We start from the raw sequence: 16,901 nt of genomic DNA, 5'->3' as shown, positions 1-16,901 counted from the left end.
TCTCCTGCCTCAGCCACCCAACTAGCTGGAACTACAGGCGCCCACCACCATGCCCAGCCAATTTTTTGTATTTTCAGTAGAGACAGGGTTTCACCATGTTAGCCAGGATAGTCTCGATCTCCTGACCTCGTGATCCGCCCGCCTCAGCCTCCCAAAGTGCTGGGATTACAGGCGTGAGCCACAGCGCCCGGCCAAGAAACCCTTCTTAGTCTAATCAGGAAACTAAAAAACATAAAGGAAAATAGTGACAAGTATGATTATGTTAAAGTAGTATATATCTGTAAACTAAGACACTGTAAACAAAATAAAAAGACAAATAAGATTGGAGAAAATAAAACATGAAAAAGGATTAATATATCTTAATGTAAAATTATCTTAAATAAGATATACAAAAGATATGCATAGGCAATTACAGGAGAGATAAAAATAACAGAAATATAAAAAGATATACCACCTCACTAGTCATCAGGGAGGTGTGAATAAAAACAAGTTATTGGCCGGGCGCAGTGGCTCACACCTGTAATCCCAGCACTTTGGGAGGCTGAGGCAGGCAGATCACATCAGGTCGGGAGTTCGAGACCAGCCTGACCAAGATGGAGAAACCCTGTTTCTACTAAAAATACAAAATTAGCCAGGCATGGTGGTGCATGCCTGTAATCCCCGTTACTCGGGAGGCTAAGGCAGGAGAATTGCTTGAACCCAGGAGGCAGAGGCTGCAGTGAGCCGAGATCGCACCATTGCACTCCAGCGTGGGCAACAAGAACAAAACTCCATCTCACACACACACACAAAAGCTATTTTTTACTTATCAATTTGGCTGAAATTCAAAATAGCAAGTAATACTGATAAGGTATGGTAAATGGGCACTAGTGGCCACCATCATTTTAGAAAGTAATATTTATACTATCCATTACAAACCTTTACATTTTACATACTCTGACTCCAAAAGTAATCCTACTTTTGAGACTCTCACAGAAAAATGAAAGTACCAATAAAAAGATTTACTATAGCCGGGTGCGGTGGCTCACACCTGTAATCCCAGCACTTTGGGAGGCCGAGGCGGGCGGATCACGAGGTCAGGAGATCGAGACCATCCTGGCTAACACGGTGAAATCCCGTTACTAAATATACAAAAAATTAGCCGGGCGAGGTGGCGGGCGCCTGTAGTCCCAGCTACTCGGAAGGCTGAGGCAGGAGAATGGCGTGAACCCAGGAGGCGGAGCTTGCAGTGAGCCAAGATCGCGCCATGGCACTCCAGCCTGGGCAACACAGCGAGACTCCATCTCAAAAAAAAAAAAGATTTATTATAGTTTTTCTTCATACTGACCAAAAAATATTTTACACACACACACACACACACACACACACACAATACATGTCTGCTATTTCTAAGTTAAAAGCAAGCATGATCTCATATTTGGAAAGAGTAGCAAAAAATCCTATATACAGAAAAAAATTATGAATGATTACATGCCAAATTGATAGTGCTAATCTTTTTTTTTTTTTTTTTTTTTTTTTTTTGAGGCGGAGTCTCGCTCTGTCGCCCGGGCTGGAGTGCAGTGGCCCGATCTCAGCTCACTGCAAGCTCCGCCTCCCGGGTTTACGCCATTCTCCTGCCTCAGCCTCCCGAGTAGCTGGGACTACAGGCGCCCGCCACCTCGCCCGGCTAGTTTTTGTATTTTTAGTAGAGACGGGGTTTCACCGTGTTAGCCAGGATGGTCTCGATCTCCTGACCTCGTGATCCGCCCGTCTCGGCCTCCCAAAGTGCTGGGATTACAGGCTTGAGCCACCGCGCCCGGCCGATAGTGCTAATCTTTTAAGGGAGAAAGGTTTGGAAAGAAAAAAACTATATATATACATATATATTCCTATTACAGAATTTGCATTAGTTTTACAATAAAACAAAAATCCATTAAAAACTTATTTTTTAAAAAAGATCTAGGCCAGGTGCAGTAGCTCACACCTGTAACCCCAGCACTTTGGGAGGCCGAGGCAGGTGGATCACTTAAGGTCAGGAGTTCGAGACCACCCTGGCCAACATGGTGAAACCCCATCTCCATTAAAAATATAAAAATTAGGCTGGATGCAGTGGCTCATGACTGTAATCCCAGCATTTTGGGAGGCCAAGGCAGGCAGATCACTGGATGTCAGGAGTTCGAGACCAGCCTGGCCAATGTGGTGAAATCCCATCTCTACTAAAAATATAAAAAACTAGCCAGGCGTGGTGGCATGTGCCTGTAATTCCAGCTATTCAGGAGCTGAGGCAGGAGAATCGCTTGAGCCTGGGAGACGGAGACTGCAGTGAGCTGAGATGGCACCACTGCACTGCAGCTTGGGCGATAAAACAAGATTCCATGACAAAAAAAAAAAAAATCAGCCAAGTGTGGTGGGGCGCATCTGTGGTCCCAGATACTTGGTAGGCTGAGGCAGAAGAATCGCTTGAACCCAGGAGGCAGAGGTTGCAGTGAGCCAGTATCACACCACTGCACTGCAGCCTGGGCAACAAAGCAAGACTCTGTTTCAAACAAACAAACAAAAAAAGAAATTATTGCATTACCATAATTGTAAAGGGGAAAGGGAGGTGAACAGGTGACAGTGAGTAAAGATTTGCTTACATCATCATCTAACCACTAGCATTCCTTATATGAGTTTATTTCCATTTTTAAGAGCACTCTGGGCCGGGCGCGGTGGCTCAAGCCTGTAATCCCAGCACTTTGGGAGGCCGAGGCGGGCGGATCACGAGGTCAGGAGATCGAGACCATCCTGGCTAACACTGTGAAACCCCGTCTCTACTAAAAAATACAAAAAACTAGCCGGGCGAGGTGGCGGGCGCCTGTAGTCCTAGCTACTCGGAGGCTGAGGCAGGAGAACGGCGGTAAACCCGGGAGGCGGAGCTTGCAGTGAGCTGAGATCTGGCCACTGCACTCCAGCCCGGGCGACAGAGCGAGACTCCGTCTCAAAAAAAAAAAAAAAAAAGAGCACTCTGGGCTGGGCACGGTGGCTCATGCCTGTAATCCCAGCACTTTGGGAGGCTGAGGCAGGGGGATCACGACATCAAGAGATCTAAACCAAACTGGCCAACATGGTGAAACCCGTCTCTACTAAAAATACAAAAATTAGCTGGGCATGGTGGCACACACCTGTAGTCCCAGCTACTCGGGAGACTGAGGCAGGAGAATCACTTGAACTCGGGAGGCAGAGGTTGCAGTGAGCCTCTGCAAAAAAACAAACAAACAAACAAAAACAAACAAACAAAAAACCCTCTGGTAAAGAACAGGTAAACAATCCAACTGTCATTCCATAATTTTCATAATTAAGACACTTATGTAACAAAGAATACTGGCCTACAATCCAAAGTGCCAGTGAACCCCTTAACGTTCACATTTTATGTGCATATATACACTTTCTGGGAAAGACTACAAAGGTTTCATCACATTCTTTTTTTTTTTTTTTTGAGACAGAGTCTCGCTCTGTCACCAGGCTAGAGTGTAGTGGCGTGGTATCGGCTCATTGCAACCTCTGCCTCCCGAGTTGAAGCAATTCTCCTGCCTCAGCCTCCCAAGTAGCTGGGACTACAGGCGTGTGCTACCATGCCCAGCTAATTTTTGTATTTTTAGGAGAGACAGGGTTTCACCATGTTGGCCAGGATGGTATAGATCTCTTGACCTCATGATCCGCCCGCCTCGGCCTCCCAAAGTGCTGGGATTATGTTTCATCATATTCTTAATGAGGCCCATGACTACTTACCACCACTACCATTAAAAAAAAAAAAAAAAAGTTAAAATCCTCTGAAGACACATGCACATGTGTTTCTGTTTACTGCAGCACTATTTACAATAGCGAAGACATGGAACCAACCCCACACACCCATCAATGATAGACTGGATAAAGAAAATATGGCACATATACACCATAGAATACTATGTAGCCATAAAAAGGAATGAGTTCGGCTGGGTGCGGTACACTTTGGGAGGCTGAGATGGGCGGATCACCTGAGGTCAGGAGTTCAAGACCAGCCTGGCCAACATGTAGAAACCCTATCTCTACTAAAAACATAAAATTAGCCAGGCGTGGTAGCACATGACCGTAATCCCAGCTACTCGGGAAGCTGAGGCAGGAGAATCGCTGGAACCCAAGAAGCAGAGGTTGCGCTGAGCTGAGATTACGTTGCACCCCAGCCTGGGCAACAAGAGCAAAACTCAGTCTCAAAAAAAAAAAAAAAAAAAAGGCCAGGCGCGGTGCCTCATGCCTGTAATCCCAGCACTTTGGGAGGCTGAGGCGGGTGGATCACGAGGTCAGGATATCGAGACCATCCTGGCTAACACGGTGAAACCCAGCCTCTACTAAAAATACAAAACAATCAGCCAGGCGTGGTGGCAGGTGCCTGTAGTCCCAGCCAGTCGGGAGGCTGAGGCAGGAGAATGGCAAACCTGGAAGGTGGAGCTTGCAGTGAGCCGAGATCACACCACTGCACTCCAGCCTGGGTGACAGAGCGAGATTCAGTCTCAAAACAAACAAAAAAGGAATGAGATCATGTCCTTTGCAGGGACATGGATGAAGCTGGCAGCAAACTAACACAGGAGCAGAAAACCAAACACCGCATGTTCTCACTCATAAGTGGGAGTTGAACAATGAGAACACATGAACACAGGGAAGGGAACAACATACCGGGGCCAGTCAGGGGTTTGGGGGGCAAGCGGAGGGAGAACATTAGGACAAGTAACTAAAGCATGTGGAGCTTAAAACCCAGATGATGAGCCAGGTGCAGTGGCTCACGTCTGTAATTCCAGCACTCTGGGAGGCCAAGGTGGGTGGATCACATGAGGTCAGGAGTTCAATACCAGACTGACCAACACGGTGAAACCCTGTCTCTACTAAAAATACAAAAATTAGGCTGGGCGCGGTGGCTCAAGCCTGTAATCCCAGCACTTTGGGAGGCCAAGACGGGCGGATCATGAGGTCAGGAGATCGAGACCATCCTGGCTAATACGGTGAAACTCCGTCTCTACTAAAAAATACAAAAAAAGGCCGGGCGCGGTGGCTCAAGCCTGTAATCCCAGCACTTTGGGAGGCCGAGACGGGCGGATCACGAGGTCAGGAGATCGAGACCATCCTGGCTAACACGGTGAAACCCCGTCTCTACTAAAGAAATACAAAAACTTAGCCGGGCGATGTGGCGGGCGCCTGTAGTCCCAGCTACTTGGGAGGCTGAGGCGAGAGAATGGCGTAAACCCAGGAGGAGGAACTTGCAGTGAGCTGAGATCCGGCCACTGCACTCCAGCCTGGGAGACAGAGCAAGACTCCGTCTCAAAAAAAAAAAAAAAAAAAAAAAAAAAAAAAAAAAAAAAAAAAAATACAAAAAAACTAGCCGGGAGAGGTGGCGGGCGCCTGTAGTCCCAGATACTCGGGAGGCTGAGGCAGGAGAATGGCATAAACCCGGGAGGCGGAGCTTGCAGTGAGCTGAGATCCGGCCACTGCACTCCAGCCTGGGCAACAGAGCAAGACTTCCATCTCAAAAAAAAAAAAATTAGCTGGGCGTGTTGGTGCATGCCTGTACTCCTAGCTTACTCGGGAGGCTGAGGCAGGAGAATCGCTTGAACCTGGGAGGTGGGGGTTGCAGTGAGCCAAGATCGCACCACTGTACTCCAGCCTAGGCGACAGAGCCAGACCCCATATCAAAAAAAAGAGAGGGATAAAAAACAGACATTCGTTCACCAACCATTTTACATTTGTCTCTACATCTTGACTAGTTAGTACTTGTAAGAGTTTCTTAGCCAGGAAGGTATTAGTCCTAAAATTATCCAAAGATTCTCTTTTAGTCCTGGTATTCTAGATACATTTCTCCCAGTATCAAAAATATTTATCCAGCAACTCAGTCTAAGAACTTCATCTTTTCTCTATCTACACTCACTCTCTGGGTAATTTCATCAAGTTCTCTGGCTCTAAATAGCATCACTACACTACACTGCTCAGTTCCTAAGTTTATTATTTGCCCTGACCTCAAGACTTGTATACCCAACTGCCTATTCAATATTTTAACATTAAACAGTAGAAATCTCAAAGCCTGTACAGTCAGCCCCCTTTGTATCCGTGAATTTCACATCCAAGGATTCAACCAACCACGGATCAAAAATATTCCAGGGGCAGGGGTGGGAGAAAAGGGTAATTGTGTCTGCACTGAACATATATACTTTTTTATGTCATTAGTCTCTAAGCAACACAGTATATTTATATAGCATTTACATTGTATTAGGTATTATAATTAATCTAGAGATGATTTAGAGTATACAAACAGGGAGGTCGAGATGAACCAGGGCAATAAAGCATGACTCTATCTCTACAAAAACCAAAAACATTAGCCGAATATGGTGTCGTGAGCCTGTAATCCCACCGACGCGGGAAGCTGAGGTAGGAAAATAGCTTTACCTGAGGAGTTTGAGGTTGCAGTGAGCTATGACCATGCCACTGCACTCTAGCTTGGATGACAGAGACTCTGTCTCAAAAAAAAAAAAACCTTCTGGCCAGACGCAGTGGCTCATGCCTGTAATCCCAGCACTTTGGGAGTAGAAGGCGGGTGGATCACCTGAGGTCAGGAGTTCAAGATCAGCCTGGGCAACATAGTGAAACCGCATCTCTACTAAAAATAAAAAATTAGCCAGACGTGGTGGCACATGCCTGTAATCCCCGCTACTTGGGAGACTGAGGTACGAGAATCACCTGAACTCAGAAAGCGAAGGTTGCAGTGAGCCCAGACCACACCATTGCACTCCAGCCTGTGTGACAGAGCAAGACTCAGTCTCAAAAAAAAAAACTTTTTTGTAAGTATACAAGAGGATACACATAGGTTATATCCAAGTAGTATACCACTTTATATAAGGGACTGGCGCATCCACAGATTTTGGTATCCTCAGGGGAACCAATCTCTCACAGATACCAAGGGATGACTGTATATCCAAACCAAATACCTAATTTCTGTACTCCTTACAATTTGCTTTTCCCAGAGTGTTCCTCATCAAATAAAAAAGCATCCAACTGCTCAGGCCATCACTGAAGTCATCCTTGACTCCTCCTTTACTCTGATCCCACATCTAAGACATCAGCAAGTTATTATCTTCACTACCTTCAAAATACACCTCAAATCCACCTACCAGTACACTCAACCCTACAATCAGCTGTTCTCTCAACTATCATGATAGCCTCTTTTTTTTTTTTTTTTTTTTTTTTTTTGAGACAGAGTCTCGCTCTGTTGCCCAGGCTGGAGTGCTGTGGCGCAATCTCGGCTCACTGCAATCTCCGACTCCCGAGTTCAAGTAATTCTCCTGCCTCAGCCTCCTGAGTAGCTGGGATTACAGGCGTGTGCCACCATGCCCAGCTAATTTTTGTTTTTTAGACCATGTTGGTCAGGCTGGTCTCAAAACTCCTCACCTCGTGATCCACCCACCTTGGCCTCCAAAAGTGCTGGGATTAGAGGTGTGAGACACCACGCCCAGCCCATGATAGCCTTTTAACTGGTCAACCTGGTTGCACCATTTGTCTTTCAAAGTGTATATATTAGATCAAGATATTTCCCTGCTTCCAATCAAACTTAAAATACAAAACTAGATACCTATCAAGTCTTTAAGTCCCTATGTTATCTGGTCCCTGGCTACCTCTTCTATCTCCTATCATTATTCCCCTCTTTATTTACTGTTTTAGCCCTTTTTTATTCCTTGAACACACCAACGGGTACTCCTGTCTCAGGACTTCTGCTCATGCCCCAGATAGTTGCACTGGGTCCTTCATATAATTCAGGTATCTCCTCAAATATTAGTGCCTCAGAGGACTTCCCTAACTACCCAACATCCCTTACCTTGTTTGTACTTTCTTTACCATATCTATCATCAAAATGCTATGACATATTTTCCCATTTATTTAATCTATTGTCTCTTACTCAAAAGGAAGCACTATGAAAGCAACAACTTGCATCTGTTTCATTCACTGTTGTATACTCTGGGTTTAACACAGTATTTGACATAAAGATCCAGATGAGATCTCATCTTGTTGCCCAGGCGAGAGTGCAGTGGTGCAATCACGGCTGACTGCAGCCTCGACCTCCTGGGCTCAAGAGATCCTACTGCCTCATCCTCCCAAGTAGCCGGGACTACAGGTATGTATCACAATGCCTGGCTAATTTTTTAAATTTTTCTGTAGAGACATGGTCTCATTATGTTGACCAGGTGGTCTAGAACTCCTGGGCTCAAGCAATCCCCCCCACCTCGGCCTCCCAAAGTCCTGGGATTACAAGGGAGAGACACCATGCCCAGCTTTTATTTATTTGACTCTTTTTTTGTTTTGTTTTTCAATTTTTTCCTGCAACATTTTATTTGATTCTTAACAGAAGATTTAATCCACTGATATCTCAAAGGACTAACTATCCAACGGAATGCCTGGATAAAACATAGGCACGCAGTATCTTTTCCTCAGGGGGAAGAAATTTTTGTCACAGAACTGATTTGCTTTAGCAGAAAAATAATCATATACCAGGAATTTCTTCAGGAATCTGAATCTGTCTTAAGAATCTTGCAGCCGGCCGGGCGCGGTGGCTCACGCCTGTAATCCCAGCACTTTGGGAGGCTGAGGCAGGTGGATCATGAGGTCAAGAGATCGAAACCAACCTGGCTAACACCGTGAAACCCTGTCTCTACTAAAAATAAAAAAATTAGCTGAGCGTGGTGGCAGGCACCTGTAGTCCCAGCTACTCGGGAGGCTGAGGCAGGAGAATGGCATGAACCCGGGAGGCGGAGCTTGCAGTGAGCCGAGAGAGCGCCATTGCACTCCAGCCTGGGCGACAGAGCAACACCGTCTCAAAAAAACAAAGCAAAACAAAACAAAACAAAAAATCTTGCAGCCAGGAGTAGTGGCTCACACCTGTAATCCCAGCACTTTGGGAGGCTGAGACAGGTGGATCACAAGGTCAGGAGTTTGAGACCGGCCTGGCCAACATGGTGAAACCCCATCTCTACTAAAGATTAAACAAAAAAAAATTAGCCGGGCGTGGTGGCAGGCGCCTGTAATCCCAGTGACTTGGGAGGCTGAAGAAGGAGAATCATTTGAACCCGGGAGGCAGAGGTTGCAGTGAGCCGAGATCACGCCACTGCACTCCAGCCTGGGCGAAAGGGTGAGACTCCATCTCAAAACAAAGAAAAAGAAAAAGAGAAAGAATCTTGCTTGAACAACATGTAATATACTGGTTAACAGTATATCAGTACCAAAAGATCTTATATTGAAAAATGAAAATGCCCAAATTATTAAGTCCTAAGATAGCAAAGCAGGGATCTTGTTTTGTCCATCATTGTATCCCAGTACCTAGAATAGTGCCTGGCACAACACAGTAAGCACTAAATAAATATATGGAAGCTGGGCACAGTGGCTCATGCCTGTAACCTTTGGGAGGCCAAAGCAGGAGGATTACCTGAGGTTGGGAGTTCAAGACCAACCTGGCCAACATGGTGAAACCCTGTCTACTAAAAATACAGAAATTAGCCCACCGTGGTGGCACACGTCTGTAATCCCAGCTACTCGGGAGGCTTAGGCAGGAGAATTGTTTGAGCCCAGGAGAAGGAGGCTGCAGTGAGCCGAGACTGCGAAACCGCACTCCAGCCTGGCCGACAAGAGCGAGACTGTCTCAAAAAAAAAAGAAAGAAAGAAAAAGAAAAGAAAAAGAAGTATTGATATAAACTACAACAGGGTGGCAGAATGCGCCGGTGGTCCCAGCTACTCAGGAGGCTGAAATGGGAGAATGGCGTGAACCCAGAAGGCAGAGCTTGCAGTGAGCTGAGATCACGCCACTGCACTCCAGCATGGACAACAGAACAAGACCCTGACTCAAAAAAAAAGCCAAAAGCCAAACACCAAAACCTAGGCTGAAATGAAGTGGGAAAATACAAAATCAGAATTCACATGTGAGAAAAGTAAGATAAACAGTACGCTAAAAATCGAAAATGGAAAAAATATGTATACAAATAAGGACATCGCTTATATACGCTACAAAAGCGTATTTTACATATTCTTACCTATGGGGGAGGTAATTTACTTTGCTATATTCTTTTTTGGAAATGAAGAAAAGAAATAACTAAAATAATAAGATATGCTTTATTTGCTTGCTGCATGGCACACATTGTGCTAAGCATATTATACATACTATCTCGTAGAATACTCCAACTCTATGCTATAAATATTATCATTACTGTACCACCATATTTTACAGTCAAGGAGACCAAAGACTATAAGTATTTTGCTTAAGATTACAGTCGGCCGGGCGCGGTGGCTCAAGCCTGTAATCCCAGCACTTTGGGAGGCCGAGACGGGCGGAGCACGAGGTCAGGAGATCGAGACCATCCTGGCTAACACGGTGAAACCCCGTCTCTACTAAAAATACAAAAACTAGCCGGGCAAGGTGGCGGGCGCCTGTAGTCCCAGCTACTCGGGAGGCTGAGGCAGGAGAATGGTGTAAACCCGGGAGGCGGAGCTTGCAGTGAGCTGAGATCTGGCCACTGCACTCCAGTCCGGGCGACAGAGTGAGACTCCGCCTCAAAAAAAAAAAAAAAAAAAAAAGATTACAGTCAATAAGTCAGCAAAACTCAGATCTGAGCCTAATCAATCTGATTTCAGAGTCCATGATCTTAATCACTATTTGGGATTTTCAACAAATTGAGAGGAAATACACCAATACAGAGGCTGATTCATTCATTATTAAGACAACTAATTATACATTTTTAGATCTAGCCAGATACTTATTATAATCAAGGCCTGATTAACTAGAATGCTGAGTGGGTTACATTCTAGTAAAAATTTTCTGAGAAACTAAAATATAACCAAATATTTTATTGACGTTAATCTTTTGTCTAAGAAAAGTATGTTGAGGCCAGGCGCGGTGGCTCAAGCCTGTAATCCCAGCACTTTGGGAGGCTGAGATGGGTGGATCACGAGGTCAGGAGATCGAGACCAGCCTGACCAACACAGAGAAACCCCGTTTCTACTAAAAAATACAAAAAACTAGCCGGGTGAGATGGCGGGCGCCTGTAGTCCCAGCTACTCGGGAGGCTGAGGCAGGAGAATGGCGTAAACCCGGGAGGCGGAGCTTGCAGTGAGCCAAGATCGCGCCACTGCACTCCAGCCTGGGCGACAGAGACTCCGTCTCAAAAAAAAAAAAAAAAAAAAGAAAAGTATGTTGAACATATTTCCATCTTCATTTGATGGAGATCTCTAATTACAAAGGCCAACCGTATATAGCACTGAAGACACAGGAAATCATAAGAGAACGGGTTGAAAATTTACCAATCCAAATTACAGTGCACTCATCCTGCTGTGTCATGTTTTCATATGTTTGTAGATGATCTCCCTCCCTCTACCTAGAATGCCCTCTCTAAGTCTGAATGTCTCACACTTATCCTTTTTTTTTTTTCTACAATGTTTGTACTCACCATGATAACCACACTGTGACATGGTTCACATTTCAGTATGCAACATGTGCAATGGCATGGACTTTCAAATGTCCACAGACAATGCCTACAATTAGAATTTCAAAGTTTAAAACAATGTGCATTTCATTCTCTTCAATAGCAAGTTGATTTTATCCCAATTTCAGCTACTGTTCAACATCACTAGGGCCATTTGATTTCTCTGTGATGACTGGATCCCACTGGAAAATCTAGGGACTAAGGCCAGGCACGATGGCTCATGCCTGTAATCCCAGCACTTTGGGAGGCCAAGGCGAGCGGGTCACGAGGTAAGGAGTTCGAGACCACCCCGGCCAACACAGTGAAATCCCGACTCTACTAAAAATACAAAAATTAGCCAGGCGTGGTGGCGCGCACCTGTAGAAGAGAGACTGAGGCAGAAGAGGGAATCACTTGAACCCAGGAGGCGGAGGTTGCAGTGAGCCAAGATCGTACCACTGTACTTCAGCCTGGGCAACAGAGCGAGACTCCGTCTCAAAAAAAAAGGGGAAAAAAATAAATATCTAGGAACTAAAAACTAGAAAACATTTTTTAGCATCTTGTTGCTATGACTAAAAAACTGTTAAGAAATCGTTTATTTCTCTCTTGTACATTTGAAAAAAGCTGATAAGCTATTCTGAATAACATAGGAACTGTTCTAAATGTTCAACGCAAACATCGAAAGCAATGATGTGAACTATTTACCTCATTTCTTCTTAACTGGCAAAGGGAATTCCCTATTGATAAGTAATATGAATTAGAAGTAGATGGTGTGAGTAGTTTAGTTCCAACTATGATCAGATACTTTAAAAGTTAATATAAACCTAACTATGAAAAGTAATTCCTCACTTAACAATGAAAAGAATGTAAACACTTAAGTATTTATGGATGAAATTATATAATAACTGGAAGATTTGCTTTAAAATAAGCAAGAGGGGAAGCAGGGACAGGGGCTAGCAGATGTGGAAACAGTGTGGTAACTGTGTTGATAACTGTTGAAGCTGGATGTTGAGTACATGAAGGCTCATTATACTATTCTCTTTATTTCTATATATGTTTGCAATTTGCCACATTAAAGAAATAAAAAGCTGACCGGCCACAAAATGTGGCTCACATTTCTCAGCACTTTCGGAGGCCAAGGTGGGAGGACCACGTGAGCCCCAGAGTTCAAGACCATCCCGGGCAATATAGTAAGACTCCGCCTGTACATAAAATTTAAAAATTAACCAGATGTGGTGGCACACACCTGTGGTCCCAAACACTGGAGTGGCTAAAGCAGGAGGATCATCCAAGCCTGGGAATTCAAGTATAGTCTGGGCAACACAGCCAGACCCCAGCTCTAAAAAATTAGAAATATATATATACATATATATATATATATATATTTTTTTTTTTTTTAAAGACAGAGTCTCACTCTGTCGCCCAGGCTGGAGTACAATGGCGTGATCTCAGCTCAATGCAACCTCTGCTTCCCAGATTCAACTGATTATTCTGCCTCAGCCTCCCGAGCAGCTGGGACTACAGGCACAAGTCACCCATGCCTAATTTTTTATATTTTTAGTAGAGACGCGGTTTCACCATGTTAGCCAGGATGGTCTCGAACTCCTGACCTCATGATCCGCCCACCTCAGCCTTCCAAAGTGCTGGGATTACAGGTGTGAGCCATGCGCCCGGCCAAAAAATATTTTTAAATGAACAAAATTGCCCAGGTGTGGTGGCTCATGACTGTAATTCCAGCAATTTGGGAGTTTGAAGAGGGAGGACTGCTGAAGTTCGAGAGCAGTGGGGGCAACACAGTGAGACTCCATCTCTACAAAAAAATTTAAAATTAGCCAGGTGTAGTGGCATGTGCCTATAATCCCAGTTACTTGGGACAATGGAAGGACTGCCTGAGCCCAAGAGGTAGAGCACACAGTAAGTTATGCTCATACCACGGGGACTCTAGCTCGGGTGACACAATAAGACCCTGTTTCAAAAGAAAATTTTTTTTAATTAGACGGAAAAAAGTATACAACCTTGGCATCAACTTGTGTATGTCTGAGGGCAAATGACTAAAGACTATGAAAAGCAAATATAATACAATGAAAATTTCACAGATTTCCAAACATGAAAACTTAGATATTAGTGAAGAAAATACAACTCTGAAATAGCAGTAAGATTATTGGTTAAATTTCTGTCATCACTAGAAGTCTGTCTTTTTTTTTTTTTTGAGACAGAGTCTCGCTCTGTCACCCAGGCTGGAGTGCAGTGGAACAATCTTCGCTCACTGCAAGCTCTGCCTCCCGGGTTCACATCATTCTCCTGCCTCAGCCTCCTGAGAAGCTGGGACTACAGGCACCCACCACCACGCCCGGCTAATTTTTTTTTTTTTTTTTTTTTTTGTATTTTTAGTAGAGACAAGGTTTGTGTTAGCCAGGATGGTCTCAATCTCCTGACCTCGTGATCCACCCACCTCAGCCTCCCAAAGTGCTGGGATTATAGGTGTAAGCCACCACGCTCGGCCTAGAAGTCATTATTTTAAAATTAATTTTGATAAATATCACATTCTGCCAATTACAGGCCTGATGAGGCAGTCACTAAAAAAGTGATTTCTAAAACATGAAAGACTGTTATCAACTATGATGACAAGTAATAAGAAAATCTAGCCTCTTCTTATGAAAAAATATAAATGAAAAAACACTACTAAAACTAATTTTAAGGAAAATGATAACAGAAACTAGCAGCAACAAAACAAAAATGAACTAGTTGCATTTCCACCTCTTGTGGCACCCAGGTTTAAAATACTACATGCTGCTGAAAAGTCTGGCCTAAGCAAATCTCACAAGATTATAGTGATGCTGTATACCACCTTTAAAAGACTCAGATCAATACACATAACTTAAATAGCAATACAAAGTTATTTTAAATGGAGACCACCACCACCACAATCTCACACACAGTAAGACTTCCCCACTGTGTGCTTCCACATTATCTTGGCCAGAAATGAAGGTGGCCAATTCAATATTAATAAAGATTGGAAGAAGACTCAGAATAAAGGCTTAAGTGGAATTGCTAATACTGTAAAGACATAGTACCTAGCAAGTTGTTAAGAAGTGATGTGCCAGGCGCGGTGGTTCACACCTGTAATCCCAAGCACTTTGGGAGGCCAAGGTGGGTGGATCACCAGAGGTCAGGAGTTTGAGACCAGGCTGACCAACATGGCAAAACCCTGTCTCTACTAAAAATACAAAAAAAAAATAGCCGGGCATGGTGGCACACGCCTGTAATCCCAGCTATTGGGGAGGCTGAGGCAGGAGAATCACTTGAACCCAGGAGGTGGAGGTTACAACGAGCTGAGATCACGCTGTTGCACTCTAGCCTGGGAGACGAGAGCGAAACTCCGTCTCAAAAAATAAAAATAAAAAAAGTGATGTGATGTATTCTATTTCAGAATACAACTCAAGAGTAGAACATGAAAATCCTTTTCCTTTTTTTAAAGAGACAGTGTTTCGCACTATTGCCCAGGCTGGAGTGCAGTAGCACCACCATGGCTCACAGCAGCTTCCAACTCCTGGGTCAAGTAATTCCCCCATCTCAGCCTCCAGAGTACCTAGGACTACAGGCGTTCATGCTAATTTTTTAACTTTCTGTAGAAATGGGGTCTTCCTGTGTTGCTCAGGCTGGTATCAAATGCCTGGGCACAAGTGATCCTCCTGGCTCAGCCTCCCAAAGCACTGGGATTATAGGGATGAGCCACTATGCCAGGCCCCAGGCCCCCTTTTTCTATTTTTTTTTTTTTTTTTTTTTGAGACAGAGTCACTCCGTCGACTCACTGCAACCTCCACCTCAGGGATTCAAGAGATCCTCCTGCCTCAGCATCCCAACTAGCTGGGAGTACCGGCACATGCCATCACACCTGGCTAATTTTTGTACTTTCAGTAGACACAGGGTTTTGCCATGTTGGTCAGGCTGGTCTCGAACTCCTGACCTCAGGTGATCCATCCTCTTCAGCATCCCCAAGTATTTACAGGTGACAGCCACCATGCCCAGAGACATAAAAACCTTTTTACATAAACGCACTATAGAAATACATCCGAAAACAAGGTAAGGAATATAAATGATGTTTGCCTTCTTTTCAAACCAATAGTTCCTTTATACAAAAACACCAGATGAGGCCAGGCGCGGTGGCTCACCCCTTTAATCCCTGCACTTTTGGAGGCCGAGGCGGGCGAATCACCTGAGGTCAGGAGTTCCAGACCAGCCTGACCAACATGGAAAAACCCCGTTTCTACTTAAAATACAAAATTAGCAGGGCATGGTGGCACATGCCTGTAATCCCAGCTACTCGGGAGGCTGAGGCAAGAGAGTCACTTGAACCCAGGAGGCAGAGGTTGCAGTGAGCTGAGAGAGCACCATTGCACTCCAGCCTGTCAACAAGAGCAAAACTCCATCTCAAAAAAAAAAAAAAAAAAAAACCAGATGATACAAAATATATTTTTTTAAAGTACAAAGTTGTATACAGAGTGTAAACACTTAATGCTTATTCAAAGAGTAAGTAGTGGCAAAAATTCTTTGCAATTGGGTAACAAAATTTCAACTTCTAGGAATGTTTCCCTCTTCTATGTCGTTCTGAGAGCCGCCACCATCAAACACTTCACAGACTTAACTGAATTAGCATCTCTTCAAGCACAGAAACCACATATTATTCATTTCTGTGTCTCCTGCATAGGGCTAACTCAGTGTTTGTTATAACTAAGCTAAACTCCAAGACAGGAACTTCAAATCACCTCAGGCCCAATCCAAAACTGAAAAAAGACAAACCCACTTCTCAGAGTTTAGGAACAAAATATACTGACAGAGAACAAAGCCATAGATACTTTGTGCTACATTAGCTTCCCTTATCACCAAATTCAGAGTCGATTACTAACACTGCAGAAATACATTTGCGACAATAAAAATAATACATAAAAAACATGGATCCTAAAGTTCTACTGTCAACATGTTCAAATCCTATCATAGACTCCTTCACCTTAAACTCATACCCGAACAAAGAAAATGAAAGATTTTCAAATGAGACCTAAATATAAATTGGTTCTATTTCATTACACTTTATGTTCCTAAAATCATATGTATAAATCATGTGATTGTGCTTATGCTCATCTTCTAACTTGAGGGCCCAGTGTCTTTCATCAGATTCTCAGAAGGATAAATGACCCCCAAAAACTTTTAAGAACCACTAATCTAGCCTATCAAGAAACATCCCATTTTCCAGAAGAATACAGTTAATTTGGCTTAGTTCATGCATTCTTCCCTCATATTCACAGAGGGGATTCTTACTATATGAAATCAATCTTTCAAAGGATTCCTTCAGCCCAGCCAAGTTCCAACATCCACAGGAACATATATTAACAATCACCAGAACCCAAAAACAGTTCTCTCATTTTA

At 44.0% G+C, this 16,901-nt stretch overlaps 1 protein-coding gene across 5 annotated transcripts in view; it reads right to left on the bottom strand.

The window, feature by feature from the left end:
• ASH1L (ASH1 like histone lysine methyltransferase) overlaps positions 1 to 16,901 on the bottom strand; it is a 226,326-nt gene that overhangs the window by 206,864 nt on the left and 2,561 nt on the right. Inside the window, exon 2 of one of the 5 annotated variants that reach the window (XM_030937141.1) lies at positions 11,463 to 11,547. The exons of the other annotated variants lie outside the window; for them this stretch is intronic. The gene's annotated coding sequence lies outside the window, so the exon portion shown is untranslated. The remainder of the gene's footprint in view (positions 1 to 11,462; positions 11,548 to 16,901) is intronic. 5 annotated transcript variants of the gene reach the window in all.

The sequence above is a fragment of the Rhinopithecus roxellana genome, chromosome 8 (assembly GCF_007565055.1).
Source record: "Rhinopithecus roxellana isolate Shanxi Qingling chromosome 8, ASM756505v1, whole genome shotgun sequence".
In the NCBI taxonomy this organism is placed as follows: domain Eukaryota; kingdom Metazoa; phylum Chordata; class Mammalia; order Primates; family Cercopithecidae; genus Rhinopithecus; species Rhinopithecus roxellana.
Note: the sequence above shows the minus strand (reverse complement) of the source record. Positions and strands in the feature narration are given on the sequence as shown.